The sequence below is a fragment of the Geotrypetes seraphini genome, chromosome 4, assembly GCF_902459505.1.
Source record: "Geotrypetes seraphini chromosome 4, aGeoSer1.1, whole genome shotgun sequence".
In the NCBI taxonomy this organism is placed as follows: domain Eukaryota; kingdom Metazoa; phylum Chordata; class Amphibia; order Gymnophiona; family Dermophiidae; genus Geotrypetes; species Geotrypetes seraphini.
The window spans coordinates 121941894-121961151 of record NC_047087.1 but is presented as its reverse complement, the minus strand read 5'-3'; the positions used below and the strand labels follow the sequence as shown (position 1 = coordinate 121961151).

Below are 19258 nucleotides of genomic sequence, written 5' to 3'. Positions count from 1 at the left end.
GTACGGGGGTGGGGGGGTCGTGGTGTCGGCGGGGGGGACATTGGGGTTTGTGGGGTGGACGTTGGGGGAGGGGGGTTGTGTCGAGGGCAGGAGAGCCTGGGATCCCTCCTGCCCATATTGTAGTGGGGGTGGGGGATAGGGGGTCCGCCTGGGCAGGAGGGGTTGGGCTCCCTCCTGCCCGATCGTGTAGGGGATGGGGGGCGAGAGGTCAGGAGGGCTTGGGCTCCCTCCTGCCCCGAATGTAATCGGCTGGGGGGACCGTGGATCGCTGGGGCCAGGAGGGCTTGGACTCTCTCCTGGCCCAATGTTAATTGGCGGGGCAGGAGGGCTTGGGCTCCCTTTTGCCCCGATGTTGTCGCGGGGTGCTGCAGGTGCCCGGGGCAGGAGGGCTTGGGCTACCTCCTGCCTCGATGTTGTCGCAGGGTGGGGAGGGGTTTAGGGATCGCAGGGCAGGAGGGCTTGGATTCCCTCCTGCCCCGATGTCATGGGGGGGGGGGGGGTTTGGATTCTGTTACCGGTGTTGTTTTTGACAGACACCGGTTACAGACTCCAGCTTTTAGGCGAAGGACTGGTTCCTCCTTCGCCTAAAAGCTCTTGTGTTGGACGTTTGGGGCTTAGGTGTTTTTTTGGTTCATTATGGGGGTGTAAGTGTAGATGTCGTTTGGGTACAAGTGTAGACGTAGTGGTGGTCTGGGCATTTAAACAGCTGAATGTAGAGGCAGGCCATTATTAAAACAAGGACGGTTGTTTTGGTTATGGTTATGGACACTTTCCCTGCTTCTGCTTTCAACATTTAAGGCCTTAGGCCAAAAAGGGACTTAGACGGTATTTTTGATTATGCCCCTCTCTGAGGTCCTTGAATTTGCCCATTTGTTTCATATGACGCACACAAAAATTTTAGGGCCTCTACTTAGGCACCTTTTACGACATGAATTTCATGTTTTCGAGGTTAAAACTTTGCAGGGCTTAGTTTTTCAAGCTAGAGCATCTATGTGCCAAATTTAATTGGAGATGGTAAGGTGGGTATCATTCTGAAAATTTGTACAGTTGGTGTGGAATGACCCCAATATAATGTCTCCATTACAAGATATGTCTAGTTTATTGATGTATACTAAGATGTTTCTGCTCAAAATGATGCATATATAGGTTAATCACAATTATACAATACACTATGATTATCAATCTACTTAGCAGGTGTTTTATACTTGTAATAATTCCCTTTTTCTTTTCCTTTTTTTTTTTTTACACTACTTTAATATTCTTAAAGAGAAAAGTGCCTCAGAGCTTTGAGCCATTGACCCATATGGGTCACAAAAGGTGATATGTTCACCCAATTCATTATTCAGTCATAGGCAGAAAAACCCTTTAGCTGCTTTTTCTTTTATTCTAATCCTTCTATTCCCCCTATTTTATCTTAATTTTTTTCCTTTTATTCTTAAAAAAATTTTGGTATTATACGTGTATGTGTCTTTAATCAATAGTAATTTTCATTCGCTACTTCAGAGATGATAGAAAACTGAATCAGGCACATTCATTCAGTTTTCTATACAAAGAGTTTGTATGCAATATATTTATTCATGTGCCCTGTTTATGTGGTGTGTTATTAAATGTTTTGAGCTTAATAAAGCTAAAATAAAAACCCTATTAACCTATTTCGCAAAATGCAATGGAGGCAGCCAAAGCCCGGCTAAGCCCCATCTACCTAACTCACGTCTATCTGCTGCCCAAGTCCCACTCAGAAGTAGACCTGCTTTTCATTTGCCTACAATGTAGACGTTAGGTGGATGTGCTTTGGTGCTCAGCATTATGTAAATCATTCAACAAATGATCATATCGAAGCCTCTCCTATGCCACGCTTATGCCTAGTTCCTTAGGTGCAACTTTTTCCGATGGGCCTCCATGAAATTGTGGACGGGTCTTGGAATTGATGTCCAAGTTTTAATTATTGCTCATTAAGACCTTTAAATTGCTTATTAACTACTTTATTTGGATGCCTAAGTGCTGCTTAACTATAGGTGGGATTTGGGTGTCCTTTACAGAATTTACCCCCAAATTTTCTTCACTCCATGCCCAACTGCAAAATATAAATACCTAAGTTCATGGGTTTCCTAAAGCCCTGTTAGCTGGAGACCTATTCCTTCAGTTCTGTGACCAGAACTCTTCAAGTTCTGTAGCTGGAGGCAGCTCAGGGACAGTGCCACTAGCTACAGAGCTTGGAGATTTCTGGTTGCCAGACCAGAGTAGGTGGTCTTCAGCTGGTAGGGTTTAGGGATCCCCACCACCCACAGCAAGGGAAGTGGCTGATTTTTGCTGGATCTCCTTGTGTTCAGTACAGAAAGAAGTGCATGTCTGTTTTTATTTTTCAAGTGTTGTAATACTTGAACATAAGAATAGCCTTACTAGGTCAGACCAATGGTCCATCAAGCCCACTAGCCCGTGCTCACAGTGGCCAGTCCAGGTCACTAGTACATGGCCAAAACCCAAGGAGTAGCACTATTCCATGCTACTGATCCAGGGCAAGCAGTGGTTTTCTCTGTCTCAACAACAGACTATGTCCAAATCTTTCTTAAAACCAGCTATGCTATCCGCTCTTACCACAAGCTCTGGCACTGCATTCCAGCACTTAACTATTCTCTGAGTGAAAAAAATTTTCTCCTATTGGTTTTAAAAGTATTTCCCTGTATCTTCAAGTGTTCCCTAGTCTTTGTAATTTTTGATGGAGTGAAAAATCACTCCACTTGTACCTGTTGTACCCCACTCAGGATTTTGTAAACTTCAATCGTATCTCCCCTCGCATATCTCTTTTCCAAGTTGAAGAGCTCTAACCATTTTAGTCTTTCCGCGTAGGAGAGGCGTTCCATTCCCTTTATCATCGTGGTTGCTCTTTTTTTTTGAACCTTTCCCACTATATCTTTCTTGAGATAAGGAGACCAAAATTGAATGCAATACTCCAGCTGAGGTTGCACCATGGAGCGATACAAGGGCATTATAACATTCTTAGTCTTAAGCATCCCTTTTAAAATAATTCCTAGCATCCTGTTTGCTTTTTTTGGCTGCCACCATACATTAGGCAGCAGGTTTCATTGTATTGTCTACAATGACACCCCGATCCTTTTCTTAGGCGCTAACCCCCAAGGTGGACCCTAGCATTTGGTAACTGTGAGTCGGGTTGTTCTTCCCAAAATGCATCACTTTGCATTTTTCCACATTAAATTTCATCTGCCACTTGCATGTCCAGTTTACGTTCTTGGGCTTCCCCGTTCAATTACTATTTGTGATCCCTTGTTCTGTATTGGGTAAAGGTCTGTGTTTTGTGTGTACAGAAAGCATTTAAAGTTGTTTTAGGTGTGGTAGTAATGGGAGGTGGAGATACCTGGATGAGACACATGAGTGTGGTGCCGTGGTTAAAGCCATAGCCTCAATACCCTGAGGTTGTGGGTTCAAACCCACATTGTCCGTACTACATAAGATTGACTCAACAGATAGGGAAAATAAATACATTTATAAGTTAGGCCCCAATATCTCAAACACCAACTCTGCAAGACCTTTGGTGAACAAAGTCATTGTACATTGGCTTACCAATTAATTACAGATGATTCAAAATGCAGTCACATGTATCCTTGTCAGAATGCAATTCCAGGGACCCCCATCAGGTCTCTTTCACCACCATCCCCCCCCAAAAAAAACCTAAAACCCAAACAAAGTTATTGGCTTTTCATCATTGCCTGAGCATGAGAAAGGAATGGTGGAGTGCAAGTCGCATGGGTTGCAATAGCTTGCTATAGCTCTGATCTCACACAGCTGTCAACTGCTTAGGAGAGGGGCAGGGCCCTGGGCCCTATTTTATTTTATGGTCTTCTCAAATGTGGTAACCCTTAGTGCAATAGCCTGAGAAACTGGGTCTACTTCAGCTCCATGTGACTTTGGGCAATTCACTTGACCCTCCATTGTCCCAGGTACAAAAGTACCGGTATATAATTTGTAAACCACTTTGATTGTAACTATATAAGGCGGTATGTCAAGTCTCGTTTCCTAATTTCTGCCGTCCGGAGGTATTTGTATATTCGAAGGCGGAAGCACAAAAGCAAAATGCTTAAACTCCCTACACACACTAGGGTCATGAGAAACTACTATAAACGTAAGAACAAATAGTGCGCGGTCGCATAGAATGACGCAGACGTAGGGGATTTAAAATGCGCATGTTCAGGTTTCCCTGCGCACTGAGACGGCGGCGCTGTTGGACTGACGTCACCAATTGTGTGGCTGATTTATTCTTCTTGTCGAGTGGAGGAAAACAAGTGCTGAAGTTGGGGAGTACCAAGACTCCCGCCCCTTTCTTTAGGCTGAGGGCCACTTGGATTGCATAGATCTCGCTGCAACGAACGTGGTACTGCATGTAGCCTGTAGGTGGAGTAGAGTGCTTGCGCTCGCTGGTGAGTGTAGAACCCTTAACTCTTCCTTTTACCGCTGTTGTTTCTTTCCTCTTGTGTGTGCTACTATATTTTGGGCCCCACTGTTTCCTCACGTTCCTTCAGAAATCGTTGATCCCAAAGGATTAACCGTACTACCGGCGGAGATTGTCGTCGACCTTCATTTCATCAACATACCTTTGCAAGGGCAGTAGTTCCCTTCTGAACTCGTGTACCTGCTCCAATATTCATGTTCTCTGCTTGTCTGGGACTCGAGTGTATCGGCCTGTCCCTTATACCGTTTTCATTCCAAAGCTGCTGCAGGTAGGAGGGATCCACCACCTGTTTCTAGACTGTCTTGCTACCTCTTTCCGTGTGTTTTCTAATGGTCTGGATTGATCTGTTCTGCATAATTTAACAATTGTCATAAAAAGTGTGTATCTTTTGTTGCTGCATCTTTTCCCAAATCTGTTCAGGTGTTCATAGCTTGCAGATAGAAGCAATCAGTGTGCACCATTCATGTTTTTCCAATAAGGGTCACTAAAACAGTGTCCTGGTTTACAGTATATGTGTGTGTAAATAATTTTGTTGGCATAATTGATTTCACAACAGTGATAGTTACTGAGGAAGAGATTAAACAGTTTTGAACACCTATTTGAGAATGAAAATTTTGTTTACAATAATTGTAATCAGATTCTAAGGTTATGCTGCAAAGATAAAGAAACTGTCCCTCGTTTATTGGGTAATATTATTTCTGTGGTCTGTGCCTTGATTGTGGCTGAACAGATAGGTCAGTGCTGGACAAACTTTTTGTTTTGTGTTCTGTATATGGCAAGACAGATCAGGATAGGCTGGAGTTAGCTTTGACGACAACTCCAGCAGTGGGGCCCTGAAAATAGCAAAGACAAATCAAGTATGCATATGTAGTATTACATCATACTTTATGAATTTGTCTAGTTGGGCAGACTGGATGGACCATAGAGATCTTTATCTGCCATCATCTATTATGTTACTACACTAATGGCCAAAATTGTGGAAACACTTCAAGTTTTTGAGATCGCAAAACTTTATTCAACTGTTGCTCCAGTTTCTTATTTAATCCTGCAATGTATAATATTTAGAAACATTGTTTATAAACATTACTGGTAGAGGGGCCATGTGATGTGGTGAGGAGTGAAGACATGTTTCTTGGCTGCTCGCAGGACCCTGCACCAATTTACTTGGTTTTCTTCGGAGAATAATGACTAATAGCTATAAACTTGCTCGCTTCATAATTGCAATTACATGAACATATATATCACTAAGACTGGTGGCGCAACGTCTAGCAAAATAACAAAAATAAAGATAAGGGCCACGGGCCGGAAGACAAGATGGCGGATCTCTCTCTGCTGACACCCTTGGAGTTCATAGACAGACAGCTACAGCAACTCACTTCGGCAGTTACCAAAGCACTGGACTCTCGACTGGAAAAACTTTCAGGTCATATTACTCATTTGGAGCAGCTGTTGGCAGAGATGACCCATGGACCTTCCATGGAGGATACCTTCCATGCAGTTTCTACCTCTGTTGAGTACTTGTATTGCTAAAATATATTATCTGGAGACTAACTCCCAAAGAGGGAATCTGCATTTCATCGAATTCCCTGAGCAGTTGCCAGACCATAAGTTGGGGGTCTCTGTTAGAAGAGTGGCTCCCTAAAGAAATCCCACTGCCAGCTGGTATGAGTCCTGTTTATTTAGAGCAGGCACATTGTGTGGGCTGCTTGACAGGGGACTGCCAGAGGTTGAGACCAGTCATTGTCAAAATACACAATTATCTCCATAAAGTGGAGCTTTTGCACAGTTATTGCTTCAAGAGGTACTCATTTGTCTTTTGATGGAAATCCCATAAAAATATTCCATCCGCTCTTTGTGGCCTTAGCTGAAAAGAAGATACATTTCCTATTTCTCTTTGTGGTAGTTCTTAAGGTAAGGTTTATGCCAGTGGAATCTGGAAAGCATTGAAAAAAGTGGAAGATGCCAAGAATTGTGTTCAACAGCTAACTTCACCAGAGACCTCAGATGACTCTTGAGAGTTATGGCAACTTAATAGGTTAGTGTGGTTATTTCCTTATGTAATTTTTCCAGTGGAAGCACTGCAGACTTCATATTATATTTTCTGGTATGAGTGTTTTAATGTGTTTTAATTTTGTGTCCTACCTGTTATTCTCTCAGTTATTTTGCCATATTAGTCCAGGGTCCTCTATATCACAAAGTTCTCACGTTCTGTGTATGGGCGCAGAAAAGGCTGTTGGGTTATATCGGGTTTGAGTGAATTTGTGTATCGGGAGGGTTGAGGGGGGAGTCAGATCAGATGGCAAATTTTGCCAGAATTGTATCCATTTCCTTTTATGATTATTGAAGGTTTACATTGCCTTGCTTTCTAGTGCAAAATATAGTGTCCTACTTTTATTAAGTAAGGTTGTAGAGTGGGGGTGAGGGCTGGGCACCCCTGCCTTGGTTCCATCTGGCTTAATCTGAAATGCCTTGGTGAAGATGGGGTGGCCTGAGGGGTTCCAGTTATTGTATTATCTCCTGGAATGTGGAAGGAATTCTTTCCCCCCATAGCCCTACAGAGACATAGTGTGGCTATTGCCTGTTTGCAAGAAACCAGGCTGTCTGATGCAGAACACCAGAAGCTGAAGAAAAGTTGGGTTGAAGACATATTATACTCTTCCTCACATAGTAGAAGAGGAGGAATAGCATTCTGATTCACAAGGCACTTTAGTGTTCAGCTAAATTATTAGCTAAGGATGAAGTAAGGAAATATCTATTGCTCAAACTCTGGTTGAAGGGGGTAGAGTTTATTTTATTGGTGGTGTATGGCCGTAATCAACTAGATCTGAGTTTTTACAAGAACTTACTCACTATATGCCATCCCTATCATACCAAGAATCTTATTGTAGCAGAAAATATGAATTTAGTAATGAATCCCATGCAAGATCATTCTAGACAGGGACTGGAGGGGGGCAGAGGTGGTAACTTTACGTTGCTATTTATCCCCAACAGGTCCTGTCGGACATTACCTACTAAAATGTACATATTACATTTTCGCTCAGCAAATTGTATTTCTATACTATTGCCTCCTGAGGTCTCTGATCTCTGTATTTCCTCTGAATATCTACTCTTGATTGTAAACCGCCTAGAAGTCGCAAGATTGTGGCGGTATAGAAGAATAAAGTTATTATTATTATTAGTACAACAGGGCTAACTCCTTTGCCTCAACTCTATAGTCAGTAGATGCGCGGAGAATGTTTCACCCCAGGGAGAGAGACTACATCCACCTGTCTTGAGCTCATGGCACCTATTCTGGATTAGATTATATTTTTATCAGCTAAACATTATTTCCATCAGTGCCCTTGGAGATTTCGGACCACTGCTTGGTGTTGGTGGATTTGTACTTTTTGGATCAAGATTGGTCCCAAAGAGGCTGGAGATTTTTGGCTTATCTATATGGAGATCTGCACCTTAAGAAGTATATGCAAGATAAATGGGAAGACTTTGAGCACCATAATGGTCAGCAGCCCAACAGACATTATTGTTTCAACCCACAACTAGAACTGTGCTGCGGGGTCATGTTATTGCTTATGCCAGTGCTAGAAACAAGCGGCTAGCACAGGGTATTTTATCTTTAGAAGTGCAGCTTAAACAGGCCAAGAGGAATTTTATCAAATATCGAAACCCCCCTCTAATAGGGAGATTCTACAGGCTACTCAGGTTGCAGGTAGACTCCCTCATACACACACGTACTACCTGCATTCTTCTGTATCATGGAGGGAATTTTTACAGATATGGTAAAAAGACAGGAAGGTTGTTAGCCCAAGTAGTTAGTGTGAGGAGGGTCTAGGATTATATCTTCATTACAAGACTCCAATTAGCAAGTAACTGACCACCCAAAGGACATAGCTAACTTGTTTGTCCATTATTTTCAATCCCTTTATACAGCGAACCTGCTTAGTGGGATCATTGGCATCACTGAGTATGTAACTAGCTCGGGCATCCCCAAGTTACAACCAGAGGAAATAGCTGTGCTAAATGTGGGCATCACCAGAAAAGAGCTGCAGCAGGCTGTACGTTCTTGAAATTAGGACCAGCTCCAGGGCCTGATGGGTTTTCAGATGAGTTCTATAAATTGCTACAAGCTTCTATCTTGGACTGTTTGCAAGCTTATTATAATGAAATGATAACTCTCTTCCAGCGCAAGAAAATGTGACGCTGATTACCTTATTACCAAAGCCAGAGGTGTCAGTGGAGCTGGTGTCATTTTATAGGCCCGCCTTCTTAATAAATGTAGATATCAAGATCCTGCTTGCTGTTACCATGAAATTTCCCACCCCTGAATTTCAACGGATGCCCTCTTGTTGCCATGGGACCTTTAAGAAAAAAGATATCATCTTCCACCTCGATACGGCCCGTGACATATTGGAACGTCTCGATCATGTCTCCCCTCTCTCTGCGTTCCTCGAGTGAGTATAGCTGCAACTTATCCAGCCGTTCCTCATACGGGAGATCCTTGAGTCCTGAGACCATCTGAGTGGTCATTTGCTGAACCTACTCAACTCTCAGCACATCTTTGTAGTAATGTGGCCTCCAGAATTGTACACAGTATTCCAGATGGGGTCTCACCATGGATCTGTACAATGGCATTATGACCTCGGGCTTAAGGCTGACGAAACTTCTACGTTTACAACCTATGATTTGTCTAGCCTTGGATGAAGCTTTCTCCACTTGATTGGCAGTCTTCATGTCTTCACTAATGATCACCCCCAAGTCTCGTTCTGCTACAGTCCTTGCTAGGGTCTCATCATTTAGGGTGTAAGTCCTGTATGGATTTTTGCTGCCAAGGTGCATGACCTTGCATTTTTTGGTATTGAAACTTAGTTGCCAAGTCCTGGACCAATGCTCCAGTATGAGTAGGTCATGTATCATACCGTCGGGTATTGAGCTTTTGTCAGGCACTGTGCTTTTGTCTGTTGTGCTCTTGCCTACTATGTTGCATAGTTTGGCGTCATCGGCGAATAACGTAATTTTACCTCGAAGCCTCTTAGCCAAGTCTCTTATGAAGATGTTGAATAGGATCGGGCCCAAGATCTGCGGCACTCTGCTGATCACCTGCGTCGTTTCGGAGGGGGTGCCGTTTACCACCACTCTTTGAAGTCTACCTCTAAGCCAGTCCTTAACCCATGCAGTTAATGTTTCACCTAATCCCATCAAACTCATCTTGCTCAATAACCTGCAGTGTGGGACGCTATCAAATGCTCTGCTGAAGTCCAAGTACACGATGTCCAGGGACTCCCCTATATCCAGCTTCCTTGTTACCCAGTCAAAGAAGCTGATCAGATTGGATTGGCAGGACCTTCCTTTTGTAAATCCATGTTGATGGGGATCCCATAGATTCTCCTCATTCAGGATCGTATCCAATTGGCGTTTGATTAGAGTTTCCATAAGTTTACTCACTATCGATGTGAGACTCACCGGTCTGTAGTTCGCAGCCTCCGTCCTGCGTCCTTTTTTGTGGAGTGGAATGGCGTTAGTTGTTTTCCAGTCCAACGGGACTCTTCCTGTACTTAGGGAAAGATTGAAGAGCACAGATAACAGTTCCGCTAAGACGTCACTTAACTCCCTGAGCACCCTGGGGTGTAGTTTGTCTGGTCCCATAGCTTTGTTCACCTTGAATTTTGATAGCTCATAGTAGACACTGCTGGGCGTAAACTCAAAATTTCGAAACGGATCTTCAGAGCTTTCCGTTGTCTGCAGCTGAGGGCCGGATCCTGGCGTCTCGTAAGTGAAGACTAAGCAGAAGTATTCATTTAAGATTTTAGAGTTCAATTCTACATAGTTCCCGTCGGGTTTCCTAAGGCGTACTATACCATCCGTGTTTCTGTCACTAATATACCTGAAGAAGGATTTATCGCCCTTCTTGATGTTCTTCGCTAGATTCTCCTCCATTCGGAATTTGGTCTCTCTGACTGCTGTTTTGGCTGCTTTTGACTTGGCCAGATAGTCTTCCCTGGATTCCTGCTTCCCTGATTGTTTGTAGGAGATGAATGCTCTTTTCTTCTTTTTTATGAGGTCTGATATCTCCACAGAGAACCACTGTGGTTTTATTGTTTCTTCGCCGTTTACTTGCTGATTTTATATAGCGGTTGGTTGCTTCGTGTATGGTTTTTTCAGAGTTGACCACATTACCTCTACATTATCTGTTTCTGCTTGGTTTTGCAGTGCCTGATGGACAAAATCTCCCATGCTTTCAAAATTTGTGTCCTTAAAGTTGAGGACCTTGGTTAATGTGTTTGATTTAGTGAAACCTTTCCTGAGGTTGAACCATATCATGTTGTGGTCACTGGAGGCCAATGTGTCACCTACCGAGACCTCTGTGACGCTTTCTCTGTTGGTAAATATCAGGTCCAGTATCGTCTGATCCCTAGTGGGCTCTAATACCATTTGCCTGAGTCTTGCTCCCTTTATAGAGGTTAATAGCCTTCTGCTGCTGCTGGTCGCAGAGGAAAGTTTGTTCCAATCCACATCAGGCATATTGAAGTCTCCTAACAATACTGTGTCCCCACGCAAAGTGATATTCTCTATGTCTTCGATTAATTCTATATCCAGGTCATCCTGGATATAGACCTGGTAACTCTGTCCTCAAAAAACTTGATAAATCCCATTATTCGCTGGAAATCAGTAACTTGGTCAGATTCACTATGGTGAGACCATAAAATATGTAACTTTGAATTCAATTGGCAATGGAAGCAACCTTATTCACTAAAAAAGATAAGAACAGAACCAAACAATTCCATATCAGCAGAGGCAAGATCAACCCCATTGAATTCTGATCACATTATGATATTCATAACCAAGACGAAGAAAATAAGCAATTTATGAGTTCCTGGATCAGCACCAGCACCCGAATTCTAAATGAAATAGCCCCACTGAAAAAAAGAAGGAAGAGACTTAGAAACCTAACAGGCTGGTTTGACGTAGAGCTCCTAGAGATAAAGAGGGAATTAAGAAAGTTAGAAAGGAAATGGTCAAAACTAGGAACTTCTGAGACTAGAGAGGTTTGGCGCCAAAAGCTGAAAAGCTACAAAAACTTATCCAAGGAAAAGAAGAAAATCTTCTATGCCCACAAAATAGGTAATGTATCCATAAACAGCAGTAAACTTTTTAAATTAATTAATGACTTGTACGATACTCAATCCTATACAAATCCGGTTGAAGAACCCACAGTGACAGCAGACAATTTGGCTGATTTCTTTAACACAAAAGTAAAAAAAATTAAGACACTCTTTAACGGGCTCTCCAGACTCCCACTGGGATTATGCCATCCTTCAAGACCTAGATGCCTCTAAAGCAGACATGAGTTGGTCCAACTTTTGTGAGACTGACTGGCAATCATTCAACAAGTTTTACAACAATTTTAGGAAATCATATTGCAGATTGGACTCTTGCCCTCCAAACATGATGAAAGCGGCCCCAATCAACTTTAAAACCAATCTACTAGGCTGGGTTAACCTACAACTATAGGAAGGTTTCCAGAAAATTTGGATCAAATTGTAATAACACCTATTAAAAAGAACAACAAAGAATCATCCAATAATATATCCAATTTCAGACCTATCGCAAGCATTCCACTTGCTACTAAGTTAACCCTTTCAGGACCATAAGGATCGTAGGCCAATTTTTGTGGTTTTGACGACATTTCTATGGTAAAAAGGGCTTGCAGATGCCAAAAAATTGATTTTTTGTGTGAAATATCATTATTTTTTTTTTTTTTAAATCACACTTCTGGCTTATGGACAGTGTGGCAAGTGAATCTTCTCGTCAATCTGGCAACGACGCTAATGAATGAATGTCGGAACCAGTTTGTTTACATAAAGCCAGTATCATATGGAATCCGTACATATCAAATTTAGAACTGTAGACTATCCCAATCAAAATTTATAGGATTTTAAAGTTATGGGACAAATATGTCCCTTGGTCCTGAAAGGGTTAATGGAAGGGATGGTAAATGCTGAACTAAATACCTATTTAGACAGATTCTACATACTGCATAACAACCAATTGGGTTTTATAATAATAATTACATTACATTACATTAGGGATTTCTATTCCGCCAATTCTTATATACCGCCAACAATCTTGCGACTTCTAGGCAGTTTACAATAAAGAGAAGTGGTTTACAATAAAGAGAAACTGTACATACAGCGAATTAAAGGGTATAGCATTGTACATCTGGTAATTCCAACAATAAAGAGAAGTGGTTTACAATAAAGAGAAACTGTATATACAATAAAGAGAAACTGTACATACAGCGAATTAAAGGGTATAGCATTGTACATCTGGTAGTTTCAACATTAATAATATTAACAGCAGTTTGTGTGCTGCAAGACCAGGAAGTGCCATGTTGCTTACACAAAATTAGAAATATTCCATGTATTGAATGGAGTGTTCATGGTTAGTGATTAGGGTTGGGGTTTACAATTTACAGGTTAGGGTACGTGGTGGTATTATGAGGGGGGCTGATGTTCTGGTTCGTTATCTAGGTATTTCAAGAACAGGTAGGTTTTTAGGTGTTTCCTAAATTCGCCATAGTTGTTTGTGTGTGCAATTAGTTTTTCTAAGTCTTTGCCCCATGTGGCTGCTTGGTACGATAGCAGTTGTTGATGGTATCTCTTATATTTACACCCTCTAGCCGGTGGGGAGACAAATTTCAGGTGTGTTTTTCTTTCATGTCTGTTGGTTGGGAATGAGAAGAGGTCTGTGATGTATTTAGGGGCTAGACCATTTAATACCTTGAAGCAGAGACATCCTAGCTTGAACTTCGTGCGTGCCTTCATCGGCAGCCAGTGTAGGAGTCTGTAGGAAGGGGTTATGTGGTCGGACTTCTTCAACCCGAAAATCATCCTGACTGCTGCGTTTTGTATCAGTTGTAGTCTTTGCATTTGTTTCTGGGGGATTGTCAGATGGGTGATGTTGCAATAATCCAGGTGGCTTAGTATTAGGGATTGTACTAGAATTCTGAAGGCTGAAGTGTGGAAGTATGCCTTAATAGACCTAAGTTTCCAGAGAGTGAAAAACCCTCTTTTGATTAGGGAGTCTATATGGTCTTTCATGGTTAGACCTTGGTCTAGTATTACTCCTAGAACCTTCATTGTTGGTTGGATAGGGTAGTTAAGATTGTTAATGTGTAATGATTTTGTCGTGTTATGTACGTGTGGCGAGGCTATAAAGAATTTAGTTTTCTCTGAGTTGAGCTTTAGTTTGAAATCTGTGGTCCATTGTTCCATCATGTTTAGTGCTTCAGTTGCTGTAGGGGTGACTTCGGAGGGCGACGTATTAAACGGGATAATGATTGTGAAGTCGTCTGCATAACTAAGCTGGTTACAGCACCAAAACGATTAAGCCTCGCTACTAAACCACCTACATTTCCTTCATAGTCAAGGCACCAGTGCTATGATCTTGCAACTGGACCTAAGTTGTGCCTTTGACCTAATAATAATAATAACTTTATTTTTGTATACCGCTATACCACAAACAATTCAAAGCGGTTTACAGAGGAAGAGACTGTACATATACAACGAAGATACAGAGAGTAATTGTCAAGTGTGTTGGTGACCAGATTTTCAGTTATAAGGAGGGACAGGAAAAGGGGGAGAGATGGTTAGAGTTTGGTAGTAGATCATATCATTCTAATGAACTGTTTAGAATCCATAGGTATCACAGGAAACGTGCACAATTGGTTCCAGGGATTCCTAAGGAATAGAACCTATCAAGTATTCAAGGATGACAAACTCTCCTACAGCTGGAATAACAACTGTGGGTTACCTCAGGGTTCCCCTATATCTCCGACCCTGTTCAATATCTATCTTATCTCACTGGGAAATTTGATGCAAAGCCTAAGGCTTCATTTCTACAACGCAGACGACATTACTGTAGTGATCCCTTTAACCTGTCTGTTGTCAGATTTTATTAATTTCTTAACCAACATCCTAAATCAAATTGAGCTCTGGATGATAGCCTTCAAATTGAAACTCAACACAGAAAAAACTAAATTCTTCTTGGCAACTCCCAACGAAAAGATAAAAGAAAATACGATTCACGTGAACGGTCAAGAATACAAAATGATCAAACCATAAAAATACTAGGTGTAACCCTTGATAAGCACCTAACCCTGGAAAAACATACAGATCTATTGTTTAAAAAATGTATATCGGTCCTATGGAAGCTTCGCACCATTAAAAAATACTTGAGAAATTGTCTTTTCGTTTACTAGTACAATCATCCATCTTGAGTACTCTGGATTACTGTAATATTATATACCTAGGAGCTTACAAAAAGAAACTTAATAAGCTGAGATTAATTCAGAACACTGCAGTCCGTCTAATCTTCGGTTTAAAAAATGAGAACACATTACCCCTTACTTTCAGAACTTCACTCGTTGCCTGTGGAATCTAGAGTTCTCTTCAAGTTTGCCTGCATTAGCTACAAAGCTGTTTTTGGGATGCTACCAGCTTACCTTGCCTCTCAGTTCACTCTAAACTGTTCTAATAAGAGCACCTGCAGAATAAATCTATTTAATTATCCCTCCTGAAATCATGTCAATACAAGAAGTTTTTTGATATAATGTTATCATTCCAGGCAGCTAAATTGAACACATGGCTTGGAAAACCCATACTTGAGGCCACTTCGTATGTTGACTTTAGAAAATTATTGAAGACACGTCTGTTTGACAAGTTCTAAATCTCAAAGCACGTTCCACCTATCTCACTAACAATTCCCAACAGCTGTCCACATCTTAATTATGCCACTATAACTTTTAGATTTTAGATTTAACTGATGTATTCTTTCAACTGTTATTGTATTCCAGATTGAATGTTTACCTTGTATCTCAATCACTGACTGTATGTATCTCTGTTGTAAACCGCTTTGAACTTCTGGTATATAAGAAATTTTTTTTAAAAAAATATTATTATTAAAATAAAAATATGCTAAAAATATATTCTGCTGCCCTCCCTCCCACAGATGGATCTATAAATCTCTTCTTCTCTGGGAGCCCAAACTTTTTGGGCTAGTGATCCATCCCCCCACAACAGAGTAAAGCCAGAAAAATACATTTCAGTTCAAAACCAAATCAAGCATAGTCCCAAGCTTAACTCTTCCTAGTTCCCAAACTATCATTTCTCCAGGGTAAATTCTAAACAGGTATTGTATCTTTTCTTTAAAGCCTGCCCAGTTCCTCTGCTGTTTTTAAAATAAAGCTCCTGCAGCAGCACAACATAAGGGCTTCTAGTCCGCCTGCATTTCAAGTTGTCTATCTATAGCTGAGGATGTGATTTCCAAGCATTGTCCCTATGACTGAATCTCTCTCCTTCTGCAGCTCTGTCTCATTAAAACACACTCGTACCGTTCCAAGTGAGACCAGGGATACTTGGAGGTTCAGGACTGGAATGAATACAGGATCCAGCTCTTAGGGAACCTGATTGAAGTCTGCCTCCCCAGGGAATCCCCATATTCCAAGCCAGCTTTTCTTCTAACTCCCAGGGAACTGAACTCTCTTCCCCTCCCCTGCTCCTAGAACCAAGCTTCTTACCAGGATTCTATGAGAGAAGAGTAGTAAGTAATCCTCAGAGCTGTAATTTTATAGGGAGTTCAAGGGGCTACCCCTACTTCTTCCCATGCGCACTTCCCACTCCTGGCTTTCCAGCATACTCTTCTCTCTGGCCCAGTGAAACACACAGCCTTCTGGGACCTGGAGTTCTAGAGCCCACAAGCTACTGTGACCATCCTAGCTATCGGGGTGTCAACACTTCCTGCATATTCCCATATTTCCATAACACAGGAGATTCTGCTGTCTATATTTCTCTGGTGTTGTACTGCATGCAGAGTCTGGCATCCTAGGGTTTTGTGCTGTCATAGAGGATCCTTCCAGCTCTTTGTGGCTTTTGACCCTAACAGACTTGGAGTCCCTGTTACCAAGAGAACCGTCTCTACTTGGCTGGCGGACTGTATCTCCTTCATATGTATTCAGGCTGGTCTGATGCTGAAGGGCCTTATAACAGCCCACAGTGTCCAAGATATGGCTGCCTCAGTAGCTCATTTCTGCTCCATCTCTATTGAAGATATCTTCAAGGTGGCCACTTGTTCTCTAATCCATACCTTCTCCTCTTGCTTCTGTTTAGAGTAAAACTTCAGGAGAGACAGTCGGTTTGGACAAGCAGTTCTGCAAAATAGTTTTACTTCCTGGGTGCCAACTTGCCCTCCAACCCTCTTGGGTTTCACCAGGCTCATGTTTATATATCAGTTATCCTCATCCAGGGTCATGATCCTGGCAACATTGGAGGCCCACATGTGACAATATCATGCCTGCTTGTGCTTGGAGAAAGCAAAGATGTAGCAGGTGTTCAACGAGGCAGCAGGCATATATTCTCACAGCCCGCCCACCTCCCCTAGTTGACTTCTTAGCTTTGTTACTGAACTGGTGGTCCTGCGAGCCAGTGTCATGTGGGGAGACACTGACATGCACGCAGCATAGGCATTGCCTTAAAAAAATTTAAAGTGACAGTGCACTCAGTAGTGTCTGTTAACAGGTTCGGTGGATGATGTCGCCCCCATGTAAGAATATATGCCTGGAGAACACCTGCCACAGATAAGAATCTTTGCTTTTTATGCACTAAGTTTTGTGAATTGCTGTGGTCAGTGGATTTAAGAAGCATTTTTGATGATCAAATAGTCATCCATATGTCAAAAGTAGGGCTACACATGCAACGTGTTTTTAGCATGTGTTAATAATTTTAATGTATTAATTGCATTAAGCTCCCTGCTTCTTGCCCCACTACCTGTATCTCTGTTTTTCCCTTTCGGCTTCTTATTTTGGTTTTCTCCTTCCGATATGTTTCTCTCCTGCCTCCGCTACCACCATCCACCACCCCACCTTTGCATATATGCACTAACATGCTTGGCATCTCCCTATTCCTGCCCTTAGTGACCCAGCTTACCTTGACAGTCTTAAGCGCTGGTCATATACTTCTTCTGTAGATCCTACTACCTCAGACAGGACACTGCAGAGAGAGGACTCCCAGCTTGAGAGAAGCAGCATGTGACCAGTGCTGCAGACTGTCAAAACAAACTAAGAAGGCCACCAAGGGAAGGGAGAGGGTGATGCTGAGTGTGTGCATGTATATGTGGGAGGGTGGGGAGAATAGTGCCCACAGAGGAGGCAGGAGACTGTAAAGGTAAGAACAGAGGGTTGGTGGAAGGAAAGTCAGATTGCCAAGTGCAAGAGTAGGGGAGAAGAAGATGAAGGTGTTGAAACCCCCAGAAGAAAGAATTGAGAGAGATCCAGACTATGGAGGAGGAAGGGGGCTTGGGGGGGGAGAGAGAAGAGATGCCAGAGTGCAGGCGAAGGGGAGATGAAATCAGGCAGAGATAGATGCCAGGAGATGGAAGAAACAAGGGAGAAAGTGCCCATGTAGGGAAGGGGGAGAAGAGGAAGAAGAAAAGGGAGGTGGGGGTGCCCATGGAGGGGAAGAGAAGAGATGGAAACTAGACAGATTTCAAAAGGAAGAAAAAATGGAAGAAAGTAGAACATGAAAGATAGATATAGGAGAGGAAGTAAAGAAGAAAGGAAAGAAATAATGAATAGATAGGATGCCCTGAAAACGAGCACAGTCAAGGAAGCAGAAACAGAAGAAGGGAGCAAGTGATTAGAAAAATAAAAATCAATAGATAAAGGTAAGAAAAATTGATTTTTATTTTCAGTTTTGTAATTGAAATATGTCATTTAGAGTTTACATCTGCTGCCTGTCTATATTTTGCTCTTCACAGGAAGAAATGTGAGGGGGACACTAGGGGCCTCTCTTTTATGAAGCTTTTTTTTAGCGAGTGCTGTGCTGCAAATGCACTCAGTGTTCTTCAACCTTTTTACACCCGTGGACCGGCAGAAAAAAAAGAATTATTTTGTGGACCGGCAAACTACTAGGACTAAAATTTAAAAACCTCGTTTCCGCCCCATCTCCGCGAGTCGGTCCCCACAAATCATCTGATCCCATCCACACAAGCCTCAGTTATGATTTTATATTGAATGTATTTTATTAAAGTATAAAAAGAAACAATATTCTGTACAATTGTCATTTTACAAATACAAATAATTCAGAGCAGGATCAACAAAACCCCTGTCTCCCCTCACCTTCACATATATCCCCTCTACTATCAAGAAAACTGAACAAGCCAAATTATTACAGAATGCTACACAGAAATATCATGCTAACAGAATACTGCAGTCACACATGACAGGAATAGTTTTAGGGGAGTGCAACTAGGGCAACTGCCCCCTGGTCAGAGAGCGCCCTAAGCCAGCTAGAAGCTAAAGAAGCATTGCCTGGGCTTTGCAGTCCCCAGTTATGTCTAACATCAGCTCTAGCAGGATATATATTTCAAATCTGATATATTCTAATCACAAAATAGAAATAAAATTATTTTTTTCTACCTTTTGTCGTCTCTAGTTTCTGCTTTCAATCTTCTTTTCACTCCCTTCCAGCGTCTGCCCTCTCTGTCTCTTCAATCCAGCATCTGCCCCTTCCATTCACTGTCTGTCCTCTTCCCCTTCCATATGGTATCTGTCTTCTTTCTATGCCCCTCTCCCCTTTCCATTCAGCTTGTGCCCCCTCTCTCCTTTTTACATGATTCATTCCAGCTTCACTGCTCTCTTCATTTTTATCTCTCCTACACCAGATCTATCATCGTTGTCCCTCTCTGCTTATTTTTCTGCTGACCCCTTCCTATTATCAATCTCTCTACTTTCTCATGCCTGTG

At 42.1% G+C, this 19258-nt stretch overlaps 1 protein-coding gene across 6 annotated transcripts in view; it reads left to right on the top strand.

The window, feature by feature from the left end:
* The first annotated feature begins 4238 nt into the window (after positions 1 to 4238).
* Positions 4239 to 19258, top strand: part of USF3 (upstream transcription factor family member 3) — a 111572-nt gene continuing 96552 nt past the window's right edge. For all 6 annotated transcript variants that reach the window (XM_033940155.1, XM_033940153.1, XM_033940156.1 and 3 more), the window contains exon 1: positions 4239 to 4433. The gene's annotated coding sequence lies outside the window, so the exon portion shown is untranslated. The remainder of the gene's footprint in view (positions 4434 to 19258) is intronic.